The sequence below is a fragment of the Apodemus sylvaticus genome, chromosome 5 (genome assembly GCF_947179515.1).
Source record: "Apodemus sylvaticus chromosome 5, mApoSyl1.1, whole genome shotgun sequence".
Lineage (NCBI taxonomy): Eukaryota > Metazoa > Chordata > Mammalia > Rodentia > Muridae > Apodemus > Apodemus sylvaticus.
Window position 1 is genome coordinate 89,938,387 of NC_067476.1, and position 14,325 is coordinate 89,952,711.

General features: G+C 41.2%; 1 non-coding gene across 1 annotated transcript; it reads right to left on the bottom strand.

Moving 5' to 3' along the window:
• Positions 1-1,023: 1,023 nt before the first annotated feature.
• On the bottom strand, positions 1,024-1,157 carry LOC127686568 (small nucleolar RNA SNORA17). The gene has a single exon (XR_007978180.1). It is a non-coding gene; the product is annotated as a small nucleolar RNA SNORA17 (small nucleolar RNA).
• Positions 1,158-14,325: the final 13,168 nt, after the last annotated feature.

Below are 14,325 nucleotides of genomic sequence, written 5' to 3' on the forward strand. Positions count from 1 at the left end.
TTTGATGACTTAGATTCAGCTCCCCTGCCTGCTGCAGGTGGCATCTCTTCCTCCCCTCTATCACTGCACTGCAAACAAGTGGTAGGGCCAGCTCTTCCATGGTCATGCCATCAGGGCTGTCTTGCCTATGCCACCACAACCAGGGTCAGCTCCCCAGGTAAGGTGCAGGGCTGTGTGCCCCAGCTAAGGAGGAGCAGCAACAGCGCTCCTGCTCTAATTATTGCAAGGTCAAACCTGCCAGAGATAGTGAGGCACAAGGGAGAGGAGGCTATCTCTCCCTGGGCTCTGCTCTCAGTGCTCTCAGGAGCACTGCAGCTGGCTAGTGGCAGAGTCAGCTTCCCTGCTCTCATGCCCCCAAGGCCAGCTCTCCCACAACGCTCAGGTGAGGGGTAGAGCCAGTTCAGTACAGCCCTCAGATATTACCAAGTCCTCACAGGGCAATGGAGACCAAGAATGTCTGCCTGGTCTTTAATGGTAACAAACTCCTGCTGCTACAGGGCCACAGACCCAGACCTGGCTCCAGGCCAGGACCATGCACCATGTTCACAAGTGGAATCACTACGAAATCACTGCGGGCTGTTCTCACTACCAGGATCTTCAGTTTTTCATCTCCTTATTGTGCCCACATCCTTCTCTTTCTCCTCCATTTCTCTGCCATTTCTTTTCTCCTTTTAGTGGTGCCTGTGGTCTTTGAGTGTCTGGGGCCATCGCAGGATTCCCTGCTCTGGCTTTATGGTGCCAAGTAGTGGTCATTTCAGGCATGCTTCCTACCAACCCTGAACAGTGGTCTTCTCAGGCTAGCTTCCTCTCTGTGCCCCCATGGCATCGGTCCATTGATTGCTTTAGGCTGACCCCTCTCTCCTAGCCTGCCCATGTGGCCCCTTGCAGGGGTCACCTGTTTTAACCTTACTCCCACCTGGGGTTCTTCTCATCTCTCTCTAGCTTGCTCCCCATGCTGGGAACTCATAAGGTCCTGCCTGGTGCCTGGAGTGTTGATGGTTTTGGCCTGGCTTTTTTTCAGGGAATGCTAGTCTTCTAATCATCCAGATGTTTATACAGTAGATAATTTACAGAGTAGGCATAGCCTTTCTCCTCTCTGCCACCTACTGACACATATGAGACACAGCAACCACATATACAATGCCTCTAGGGTCAGAAGAATATATTTTTATAGATCTAGTTCACCAACATGTTATCTAAAATATTAAACTATTTTTTTCATTTTATTTTTGATATATAACTGACCTAAAATAATTTCACATAGTTAACTGGGTAATGTGCTAGGTTTGATACAGTTATATATTTGGTGAAGTATGTCTGTTTACCATATTGTCTTAGTCAGTGTTCCTATTCCTGCACAACATCATGACCAAAAAGCAAGTTGGAGAGGAAAGGGTTTATTCAGCTTACACATCCACATTGCTGTTCATCAGTAAAGGAAGTCAGGACTGGAACTCAAGCAGCAGGAGCTGATGCAGAGGCCATGGAAGGATGTTTCTTCCTGACTTGCTTGCCTTTCTTGCTCAGCTTGCTTTCTTATAGAACTCAAGACTACCAGCCCAGGGACAGCACCACCCACAAGGGTCTCTGCCCCCTTGATCACCAACCAAGAGCATGCCCCACAGCTGGACCTCATAGAGGCACTTTTCCAACTGTAGCTACTTTCTCTGTGATAACTCCAGCCTGTGTCAAGTTGACACACAAAGCCAGCCAGTACACATATCTATCTATCAATCATATATCTTCCTAGAAACCCACTCATTTACTCATATTTACTAGATTAAATTAAAATGAAAATACATCACTAAAATGACATGTTTTAAGGGTTTAGAAATTGTGAATATGCACATACCTATGGAGGAAAATGAGATTGTATAAATTTTTTTCAAAAGTTGAATAGCTGTTTCCCATCAGTTCAACAAAAATTTATCCTATGATTTATCCATTCTAATTAATGGTGTTTATAGAAAGTAAATTAAAAGTTATATTTACAGAGACTCCTATATATAAGTTAATAGTAACTTTAATTTTATATGAAGTAAATATCCCAAATATTCATTAACACATAAATAATTTTTAAGTGAGCAAGGAATCGCGGTGTGTTTTAGCAAGCAAAACAATACTTTATCATATCTGGAGGGTGGGGAGCAGAGTGGAAGAAAGACTGAACCAAGTGGAAACTGTTATAAATTATTTTTCAAAAAATATTTTAAATTTACCATGTGTTTTTTTGACAGTTGTATACATGCACATAGTTAATTGCTAATTTATTTCACTTTTAAGCCACTCTCTATTACTTTTTCCCATCCTACTTCTCTTACTGATAGGCTCTGTCTTCTTAATGAGGCCCTCTTCTACTATGACTTTGTGTGTGTGTGTGTGTGTGTGTGTGTGTGTATGTATGTGTGTGTGTGTGTGTGTGTGTGTGTGTGAGAGAGAGAGAGAGAGAGAGAGAGAGAGAGAGAGAGAGACCTGGAGTTTAATTAGGGTTGCATACATGAGGAAAAGAAATATTTACACGCACACAGTCAATTTGGTAAGTGATGACAATACTGAATAAATGATATCTATTCATTTGACCACCATTAACTGTCAATAGTCCCTCATTGAGGGAAAGCCCTCATGAATTTTCATACTTCCATAATAAATTTTTGCTGGGCACAGGCTTGTGCAGGTCTTGTTCATGTATATACAACTATGGTAAGTTTATGAATATAATGGCTATAACATGTTCTTTCTGTTTATCATGACAGTCCCTATGCCTTGGACTAGTATCACATATATGAACCTTTTAAGGCCAAGCACTCCCATCATCCTTTGCTCTGAGTGTCTTTGACCAGTAATGAGGCAGCTTCACCTAATGCTCATTAAGTAAGCCATGGTATCTATGTAATCACCCAGATACCATCTCTTGGTTTATATTACCATGCTACCTGGACAGTAATTAAATGAGAAACTAATTGACTACTGCCATAACAACTTTGTCTCTATTGCTACAATATGTGTATCTTATAAGCTGGTCATTATTATGGCACATATTGTTCATAGCTATGTAGAACTTATTTATACTCCATCGACTGCCTGCAGTCTTATGGAGCTTATGCAGCTTATGCTAAGCCTGCTTTGTTATAGTCAAAGAGTGAACTGTTCAATTGTGTTAACATGATAATAAATCTCAAATAATTTATATTGAGTGAAAGAAGCTAAACTTCCCCAAAGCATTTGTTTAAAACATATGGAAAATGAAAAACTAGTATTAAGAGTATACCAAATTAGATCAATCATTACGAAAAATCAAGAAGACATGCATAAGTGTAAAAGAACAGTATTGCAAAGAGGCACAAAAGAACTTTGCCTTGTGATTGATACACTCATTATCTTCGTTATGGTGATGGCTTCCCAGGTGCATACTCGTATCATTTAATGAAAGGCTGTGTTATGGGAAATGCATCATCAGGTAATTATGTCTGTTTGTTCATGTTGCAGCCTATTGCTTCTGGGTAACATGACTGTGTAATGTGTTTCTGCAGTAAGAGTGCTGTAGACATTTGTAATATGATGGTAATTGTTTTCACATCCAAAGAAATCTAAACAAATGAATGATATGCTCAAGACATGACATATTTTATAAAGCAGTCCTCATACACCATGCAAACACTGTACCCGGAGCTCATGGGACTGGGGTTGGCATTGTGTAGGTAGCAAGCATGATACATAAAGGGAGAAGGGCATTATGGTGCACTGCTATAAGCTCCAAGCACTGTGGTCTGAGGCTACACATTTGTATCAAGATTCTTTTCTTCAGTAAATCAAGTTTAGATCATTACAATTTTTATTTTGAAAAGTTTTATTAAGCTTTTGGAGTCTTTTTTATCTCAATACAGCTTAAAACACAAATATACTGTACAATTTTACAAAATAATATTTTCAGGATTTACATGGATATGCATACGTGTGCCTGTGGGAGTCATATGGCAACCCAGGAGCAGTTTTTCTTTTTTGAGACAGGATCTGTCACTAGTCTGGAACTCAGAAGACTAGAGCAGCTGAATAGTCATCCCCAAGAATCTTGGCTCTGCCTCTCCTGTAGTAGGAGTGGAGACAGGTGTGACCACTCCTAACCTTTTATGACTGTTGAAGATCAAATACTGTGCCTCTTACTCACAAGGGACTATGTCCCTTACTGGACCATCTCCTTGATCCTCAGCTTGAAAGTTGTTAAGCTTTATTTTTAACTTTTAACTTTTGTTAAATACTAATGCTCTAATATAGAAATGCCAAATACTATATAGAGCCATGGGAAATCTTTTCAGTACCTTCCAACTCCCATCTTGGAAGGGCTTCCTGCACAATAATATATCTGGGGCTGTCATCTCCTAGAACAACAAGACTTCTTTCTGGAATCCTTCCTGAAGGATCTGTCTCATACTATTTCACAGTTAAGCTCACTAAAACAAATAAAGATAGAAGTGCATTCTAAAACAATGCTTAAGGTAGTATAGTAAATGCACGAATTGGCAAGTCACTTCTTATCATTAGCAAGTGATAATCCATGAACATGAATGTGTGTTTGAATTTGTATGGCTAGAAAACAGATTTGTTTCACCAACATCACCATGAGTACATGAATAGTTTTTTCCCAAATGACATTATGACAGTTCCATTACTACTCTGTTGGGAGACCTTTGTGTATGTATGGCTGTTTCTAAACAAAACATCCTTATGTGGGCAGAACCTATATTTACTTAAAGATTATAGATTTGTCTGCTTTCAATATGCTCAGTTTATTTTCTGTTAATAATTCCTAATAAGGAGACAAACAAAGGTGAGTATATTTTGGAGAGAGTAGTATGGTATAACAACATCTGAAATCCCAGAGTGGCATGAGGACATCTGTGCTTGAAGAGTGGCAATGGCACATGTGTGATCTTACAATAGCATTGGCACATGTGAGATCATACTGTGGCATTAACACATGAGTTATAATAAAGTAGCATTAGCACATGTGATCAGAGTGGCATTTCCACATGAGTTATATAATGTGGCATTAGCCATGTGATCATAGAGTGGCATTAGCTCATGTGTGATCATAGAGTGGCATTAGCACATGTGATCCTAGAGTACCATTAGCACATGAGTGACCATATTGTGGCATTAGAAAATGAGTTATCATAATGTGGCATTATCATATGTGTGATCATAGAGTTGCATTAGCACATGTGATTATAGAGCTGCATTAGCACATGGGTGATCATAATGTAGAATTAGTAAATGATTAATTGTAGAGCAACACGAGCACATGTTGAATTGTCTCAAGGCATTTAAGCCAATTTGAATATCTTTACTGCAACAGACTGTCTAGACCCTCACTGACTTATAAAATGAATTTATAAGTGGAAGTTTTTTTTCTAACCTGGCTAGCTCCAAAATAATTGAGATGGAGATTTACAGATTTATTCAACTCTCTTTAAGCACAATAACTGAGCAGATATTTCTAACCTTCTATGCTACCTGGGAACTTCTCAGCCACATTTCCCATTTACTTGCAATCAGCCCCTGCTTTATCTCCCATAATAACCAAACACAATCACACATGGATCTTCATTCTTTCTCCCCATGACATCAACCTCCACTTATTTTCATATTTGTATGGCACTACAGCACAGAACAATTCGTAATCATACAGTTCCCCCAGCCTGATCGAAGATTGTTTGACCCGTCCAGCAGGTCCAGTTATTCCCGGGTCCCGAAGGGGTACTACCTGAGGGTCAAAAATGGGGGGTAGAGAAAAGGGAAGCCAAGCACGCTAAGAAAGACAAGTCAGTCTGGGTTATGTCAAGGCTTCATTTAATGTCCGGGAGGTAAGTGGGTTTTAAGGCTTACAGAGAAGGAATTAACCTTCACACCAGACAAAGGAGGGAAGGGCAGAGACACCCCTAGGGGTCAAAGCAGGAAGCAAGCGAGGAGGTCATCTGGTCATCTGGAGAGGACACCCGGAGTTAACGCAGGCAGGTACTTTCCGTGGTTAGGGCAGGAACATCCTGTGGTATTCTCGGAATCTTCTCACACCAATAGCTCAAGGAGAAGGCTCTAGTTAATTGTTCTTATATTTTAGCAGCCACCACCTTAGGGCCATGATTAAGCATTAGCCTGAATAGCTCAAGATGGCTTCCCACAATTGTTAGCTTCGATCAGGCAGTTCTTCAGGGTTTGAATGCAGTGTGTCCTTTATTTTTTATGAATACTCTATAAGCAGATTTTCAATTAAGGTATACTTGGCAGGGTGAAGAGAAATCATTGAGCAATATTCTATGCAGGGTTTAGACTGCTATGGTTGATTAAACTTACTGCAAGTTTCAAAAAGAACATTGTGTTGTATCATGTTGTGCACAGTGGTTTCAAAGGCTTCCAAATTATGGCAATTAAAAAAGCAAATTAAAACAACTTTAATAATTTATTGAGAGCTGTCAATATGCATGATAATATCTGGTAACTACAGAATGAGGATTTCAAGAAATAAGTGGATATGGAAAGAAATTTAAGCTGTCTGTGCTGTGTGGACCACTGCCACGGTGGCCCAGTGAAAGTCTGTAAACATGATATTTTACAGACAGAGGCAAAAGAAAAAATGTCTCCTGGGAATAATGGACCTCCCCGTATATTTAGAAGCAGATAAATCTCACTTAGCAATTTCTTAAACTCTCCTATTTGCTTATAGCTGAGACATGGCCTAACCAAGCAAAAATAGATGTGTTAGAATCTATCTTATAATAAAAAATTCTACTTTGCTTTGCTCCAACCATTTATGTTATTATGGTAAAAAAGGTATTCCAGAAATTCCAGTCACAGGTTCTAGTCTACTACCTTTCTGGGCAGATAGTTTCTAAACAATAGCCCAGACTAAGGATATTTACATCTGAAAAACCTTAGGAGGTCCCTGCTAGATAGTTGAGTATTTGGGGTAGGTAGAAAGAATTTACATTTGAGTTGGTCCCTAGCTACCTCCCCCCACAAGTTAATATAATTCCACCTATTGACTCTTGATTTTGCTTGCAGACAGGCTATCTCAGGCCCACATGAATAGCAAGGGAAGCTTTATGAGGAATTGGCCTTTTGTGTTACATGCAGGGAGTCCTTAAGGAAAACAACTTTTCTTAGCTTAACCAGGTGGGATTCAGGGATTCGGGATACAGTTCATACTTACTAACTCAGAGACACTAAATTGAGTCACAGAGTCAGAGAGAGAGACAGAGAGAGGCAGACAGAGAGACAGTAGATACTTTTGATTTACAGAAAGGCAATAGATTCTCTCTACTCAAAGAAAAAGACTCAGAGGAAGAGTGAATTAGTTAATTCATCAAGCTACAGCCAGTTAGCTTTACCAGACTGGAGGCTAAAGACGGCTAGCTGATCGCCCAGGGCCCATGATGGCCCTGGGCTCGGGGCCTACGATGGCCCCAAGATTGGCACAGAGAAGAATGCAACCAGCAGGCTAGACAAAAGGACTCTTAAAAGACAGCGCGAGCCAGACAGCTTCCCAAGCTCTACAATGTCGCCATTTTCGCCAGGAAGCTAAGCACGAGAACTTCTTCAGCTCCCAAGCCGGGGTGACATCGAGATCAAGATGAAGAAGCAGTTTAGCCACATGGGCCCTGGACTTTGGGTAAACACCCTGTATTGCCCGAGAAAGCCTAGTTAGCCTTTTACAGATGTATATGATGCTTAATTTGAGATGTTAACTTGACTGGGCTTTAAGAGATACCCAAGAAATACACTCAGATTTTAAACCACCTCTGTGGTCATGTCAGTTTCTTCCTGGACCAAGGAACCCTGGTTCTCCCACAGCAGACTCCCCCTCCCACCTGTTAGGGTTTTGTCTAAGCTCCACCCCACACCTACCTGGCAATAGCCAGGTATGCCCCACCCCAGAGATCTGGCCCACTATAAGAGGGGCTACTTGCTCCTCCTCTCCCTCTTTGCTCTCTGCTCTCCCACACTCTCTGACCTCTCTGCCTCTGGGGCTCTTCCGCCCTCCATGTGGTCATGGCCGGCCTCCACTCTCTCTATTCTCTCTCTGTCTCACTGTCTCTTTCTCTCTCTCTCTCTCTCTCTCTCTCTCTGTACCCCTCTCTCTACCTCTCTCTCTCTACCATTAACTCCCATCCCCTACTCTGAATAAATTCTATTCTATACCATGTCTGTGTGTGTGTGATCCCTCAGGGGCAGAGGTGCCCAGGCAAGGGCCCGCCTGGACACCTTCCCCCACGCCGCCTAGCCACACTCCCCTAACCCTCCTATACTGCCCCCTTTAAGCCCTTTCATCCTGGTGCTGAAAGTCCTTTCACCACCCGTGGTCGGTAACAGACCACCACGATTCTAATGATTCTAGGCTTTGAACCAGCAAGTCCTTCCTAGAAGCTACTTGTCCAACCATGCTCTGTAACCTGATTTTCCTGTCACAGCTTTCTGCTCTCCTAATTATAGCTAAGTGACTGTTTGAAATTTCTTTGTTGTCTGGCTCTACTTCTAGATAAGGTTGTGGATAGAAGAATCCCTTAGGGTTTTACTCACTAATAGAAATGACACAAAAAGAGCCCTGCTCTTCTTGCCCAGTCCAAACAACTAATAGGACCTCATGCCTGTGAGCATTCCCTTCTAGTTTTCAAAAATTCTATTAGAAATACTGTAGGGAGTGGGTCTGATGCTGTAAGACCCCCAAAACCCAGGGTGCCCCAGCACCCCACATCCCAGAAGGCAACACCCAAATCACTTGTGAGAAACGGTCTCGATGCAATAGCATGAGGATTTCTTTATTCCAGAACTCTGGGTTCCATAGCCATGCACCATACAGGGATAGAGGACTGTGGACCCCAAGTGCCGAATTGCGACAGCTTTTATAAGATTACGACAGAGCCCGAGAATCACAAACCAATCATTTCTTAGCATGGAGAGCCCGCGAAATGCGAGCCAATTGATTTGTACCACTCTATAGTTTTTAGGCCAATCAGTTTAAATTATCAGAGCCCTCGCTCAGTGGACCAATTAGTTTCCTATAAGGTCTACAGCTGCGTGAACTCCTGCTTAGGGGTAATGGTTTAAGTTTACAGAAGATAAGCTTAGCCCATTTCCAGTTACCCTATGGGGCCAGGATCACCTATTCAAGGCCTTTCTGCTAGGTCTAAACAAAGGGCGGACTCTGGAATGTGACCTTTTACCTAGTTTCTAACAAAGAGAGATAGCATTTTAAACTCCTGATTTCTTGGGGTCATTAGAGTTAGGCTGTATTTTCTATTTTTTCATGCTAAGGTCCTGTTCCCCAATTGGTTCTTTTTTTTTTCTTTTCTTTTTTTTTTAATTTTTTTTATTCGATATAATTTATTTACATTTCAAATGATTTTCTTTATCCATCAATAAATAGGCTGGCAGCTAATGAGCTCTGTGGAATAGGAGGGACTTCCTGGTTCCCTGCAGGCAAGCTGAGAGAGGATCAGGAGAACTGGGGAGGAGGAGGTTGTAGTTGCAGGAAATAAAACCAACTAGTCATGTGAATTTTTAGTAGAGTGGCCAATGACCACTCTATCCAATTATGCCTGGGATGACAGGGGAGTTTCAGGAGTGCCCAGTCACGGAGTTAGCAAAGACATTTTACGATTAACTGGTGTATGTGTGCACGCATGTGTGTGTGTGTATTTGTGTGTGTGTGTGTGTGTGTGTGTGTGTGTGTGTTATTTTTCATTTGCGGATCTGGATCTGAGGGAACCTGGGAAAGGGTTCGGAAAGGGTTCGTAGCACATCCCTTCCTGGAGGTTAAAGTAGAGTAGCAAAAACCACAAGCAACAAAAAACAAAGATTATGTTTTTTTAAATTAAAGATATGGAGATTGAAACACACCTCAATGTTACTATCCAGAAAGATAGTCTTACTGAAATTTGGAATGCATTACTTCCCATGTATGTTTTACAGTTTGGATCATGATATAACTTTTGCTCAACTTCGACTTGTAACTTTTTTTCTCTCTATTGGAACTTGAGCTGAAAGCTTTACAAAGGTCATGTTGGCTGGCCTCAAACCTGTGATCTTCCTGCTTTACCTATCAAGTATCTAATGCCAAACACTGTGCGTAATCGATCTTTTGTCACGTGTTAAACACATTTTTGTTTTTGTCTGCAAAATTTCTATCAAATTTACAGAAAAATAAAAACAAAATTCAAAAATGAAGTAAGGTTTGGTAGCTCCTGTATGTAATCTCAGCCCCTGGGGACAGAGGTAGGCTGACGGCCTGAGTCTGAGAGGAGCTTGGGTTACAGAATGAGACCCTTTCTCAATAAGGAATGAAAGAATAAATTAATGAATGAAGAAACAAAGGAAGGAATGAAGGAACAGAAGGAGAAAAGGAGAGAGGGAGAAAGGGAGGGAGGAAAGGAGGCAGGCATGAAGAGGAGCCCAAGATACAGATAACTACCAATATACAAACCAGAATCACCTTTCAGTAAGCAGAGTATCTTCTGAATACTTCATCAAAGAAACATATCTGCAGAGTCCATGATCAGTGCACTATTTGAAAGAGTAACATCTGCAAAAAAAATTGAATATAAAATTAAGACATACAAATGCCCCACTATGCAATGTAGAGCCTGAGCAAGGCCATGGGTTAATTATGTATACTGTCTCAAAGTGCTTAATGAGTAAGTTGAGTCTTTGAAGTCTACACTAATGCTGGCAAAGCTGAATGAAAAGAAGAAAGAATGAAAAGGAGAAAAGAAAACATGGGAAAGAATGAAGGGGATAAAAATATAAAAAACAAAAATCCCTTTTCATGTTATAGGACGGAGAAGAACATGATAGTAAGAACAGTGTCTTCTTTAGCACCAGGAGAAATAGATTGAAATCCCAAATCTGCTGTTATTGAGCTTGTGTGTACTCAGCTATAAACTAAGCATGTAAATGAACCATTCACAGTGCTCCTCAAGACTGTATGACACAAGGCACAGTGGGGCTGCTTCTCTCATTCCCTCTTCATCCTAGGCATAAGACAGAGCAGTGCCCTAGTGTTCTTGTAGACACTGAAGAGTATGTGACAGATTGGATTTAGAACAACAGAAGAATCAGTGCGTGCTGCTTCCAAGTCTAAGATAAAATGTTTTATATTCTCTTGAAGAAATTGTCATCTCCAAGGCTTACTGCCTCATTTGGCTAACCTAGGCCTAGCCTCAGAAGGATCTAGCCTCCATCTAATCGAATGACATCCTATAATGCATTCAGCTTCTAAGACTTATTGCTGAAAAATCTTCCTGTACTTAATTTTCTTTCTATATGTTGGCTTGGATGACAACTTAGCTGTTCTGGCTCAAACTCTTCTCCACACAAACTGATTCAATCCGGCTTCTTTCAACTTCTCCTGAATTGCCCTGCTTGGTCTCATACCATTTTTGGCAATATATATTGATCTTCTGTCTCCTCATTCTCTCTAATTCTGTCTTCACCTGTATCTAGCTTGTTCTCTCTTAACATATCTCCTTAAAACTCTCCTGGTATGTGGGCGAGGATTTGGAGAAAGAGGAACATTCTTCCACTGCTGGTGGGATTGCAACCACTTTCGAAATCAGTCTGGCGGTTCCTCAGAAATCTGGGCATGACACTTCCGGAGAACACTGCTATACCACTCCTGGGCATATACCCAGAGGATTCCCTGGAATGCAATAAGGACACATGCTCCACTAAGTTCATAGCAGCCCTATTTGTAGTAGCCAGAAGCTGGAAAGAACCCAGGTGTCCCTCAACGGAGGAATGGATACAAAAAATGTGGTATATTTACACAATGGAATACTATTCAGCCACTAGAAACAATGAATTCATGAAATTCTTTTTTTTTATTCGATATAATTTATTTACATTTCAAATGATTTCCCCTTTTCTAGCCCCCCCACTCCCCGAAAGTCCCGTAAGCCCCCTTCTCTTCCCCTGTCCTCCCATCCACCCGTTCCCACTTCCCCGTTCTGGTTTTGCTGAATACTGTTTCACTGAGTCTTTCCAGAACCAGGGGCCACTCCCCCTTTCTTCTTGTACCTCATTTGATGTGTGGATTATGTTTTGGGTATTCCAGTTTTCTAGGTTAATATCCACTTATTAGTGAGTGCATACCATGATTCACCTTTTGAGTCTGGGTTACCTCACTGAGTATGATATTCTCTAGCTCCATCCATTTGCCTAAGAATTTCATGAATTCATTGTTTCTAATGGCTGAATAGTACTCCATTGTGTAGATATACCACATTTTTTGCATCCAGTCTTCTGTTGAGGGATACCTGGGTTCTTTCCAGCATCTGGCAATTATAAATAGGGCTGCTATGAACATAGTAGAACATGTATCCTTATTACATGGTGGGGAGTCTTCTGGGTATATGCCCAGGAGTGGTATAGCAGGATCTTCTGGAAGTGAGGTGCCCAGTTTTCGGAGGAACCGCCAGACTGATTTCCAGAGTGGTTGTACCAATTTGCAACCCCACCAGCAGTGGAGGAGTGTTCCTCTTTCTCCACACCCTCTCCAACACCTGCTGTCTCCTGAATTTTTAATCTTAGCCATTCTGACTGGTGTAAGATGGAATCTTAGGGTTGTTTTGATTTGCATTTCCCTAATGACTAATGAAGTTGAGCATTTTTTAAGATGCTTCTCCGCCATCCGAAGTTCTTCAGGTGAGAATTCTTTGTTTAACTCTGTACCCCATTTTTTTTTAATTTTTTTTATTCGATATAATTTATTTACATTTCAAATGATTTCCCCTTTTCCAGCCCCCCCCCCACTCCCCGAAAGTCCCGTAAGCCCCCTTCTCTTCCCCTGTCCTCCCATCCACCCCTTCCCACTTCCCCGTTCTGGTTTTGCTGAATACTGTTTCACTGAGTCTTTCCAGAACCAGGGGCCACTCCTCCTTTCTTCTTGTACCTCATTTGATGTGTGGATTATGTTTTGGGTATTCCAGTTTTCTAGGTTAATATCCACTTATTAGTGAGTGCATACCATGATTCACCTTTTGAGTCTGGGTTACCTCACTGAGTATGATATTCTCTAGCTCCATCCATTTGCCTAAGAATTTCATGAATTCATTGTTTCTAATGGCTGAATAGTACTCCATTGTGTAGATATGCCACATTTTTTGCATCCACTCTTCTGTTGAGGGATACCTGGGTTCTTTCCAGCATCTGGCAATTATAAATAGGGCTGCTATGAACATAGTAGAACATGTATCCTTATTACATGGTGGGGAGTCTTCTGGGTATATGCACAGGAGTCTGTACCCCATTTTTAATAGGGTTGTTCGGTTTTCTGGAGTCTAACTTCTTGAGTTCTTTATATATATTGGATATTAGCCCTCTATCTGATGTAGGGTTGGTGAAGATCTTTTCCCAATTTGTTGGTTGCCAATTTGTCCTCTTGATGGTGTCCTTTGCCTTACAGAAACTTTGTAATTTTATGAGGTCCCATTTGTCAATTCTTGCTCTTAGAGCATACGCTATTGGTGTTCTGTTCAGAAACTTTCTCCCTGTACCGATGTCCTCAAGGGTCTTCCCCAGTTTCTTTTCTATTAGCTTCAGAGTGTCTGGCTTTATGTGGAGGTCCTTGATACTCTTCAAACTATTCCACAAAATAGAAACAGAAGGAACACTACCCAATTCCTTCTATGAAGCCACAATTACGCTGATACCAAAGCCACAAAAAGATCCAACAAAGAAAGAGAACTTCAGACCAATTTCCCTTATGAACATCGATGCAAAAATACTCAATAAAATTCTTGCCAACCGAATCCAAGAACACATCAAAACGATCATCCACCATGATCAAGTAGGCTTTATCCCGGGAATGCAGGGTTGGTTCAATATACGGAAATCCATCAATACAATCCACTACATAAACAAACTCAAAGAACAAAACCACATGGTCATTTCATTGGATGCTGAAAAAGCATTTGACAAAATTCAGCATCCCTTCATGCTTAAAGTCTTGGAGAGAACAGGAATTCAAGGCCCATACCTAAACATAGTAAAAGCAATATACAGCAAACCGGTAGCCAGCATCAAACTAAATGGAGAGAAACTTGAAGCAATCCCACTGAAATCAGGGACCAGACAAGGCTGCCCCCTTTCTCCTTATCTTTTCAATATTGTACTTGAGGTACTAGCTCGGGCAATTCGACAACATAAGGAGGTCAAATGGATACAAATTGGAAAGGAAGAAGTCAAACTATCATTATTTGCAGACGACATGATCGTCTACCTAAGTGACCCAAAGAACTCCACTAGAGAGCTCCTACAGCTGATAAACAACTTCAG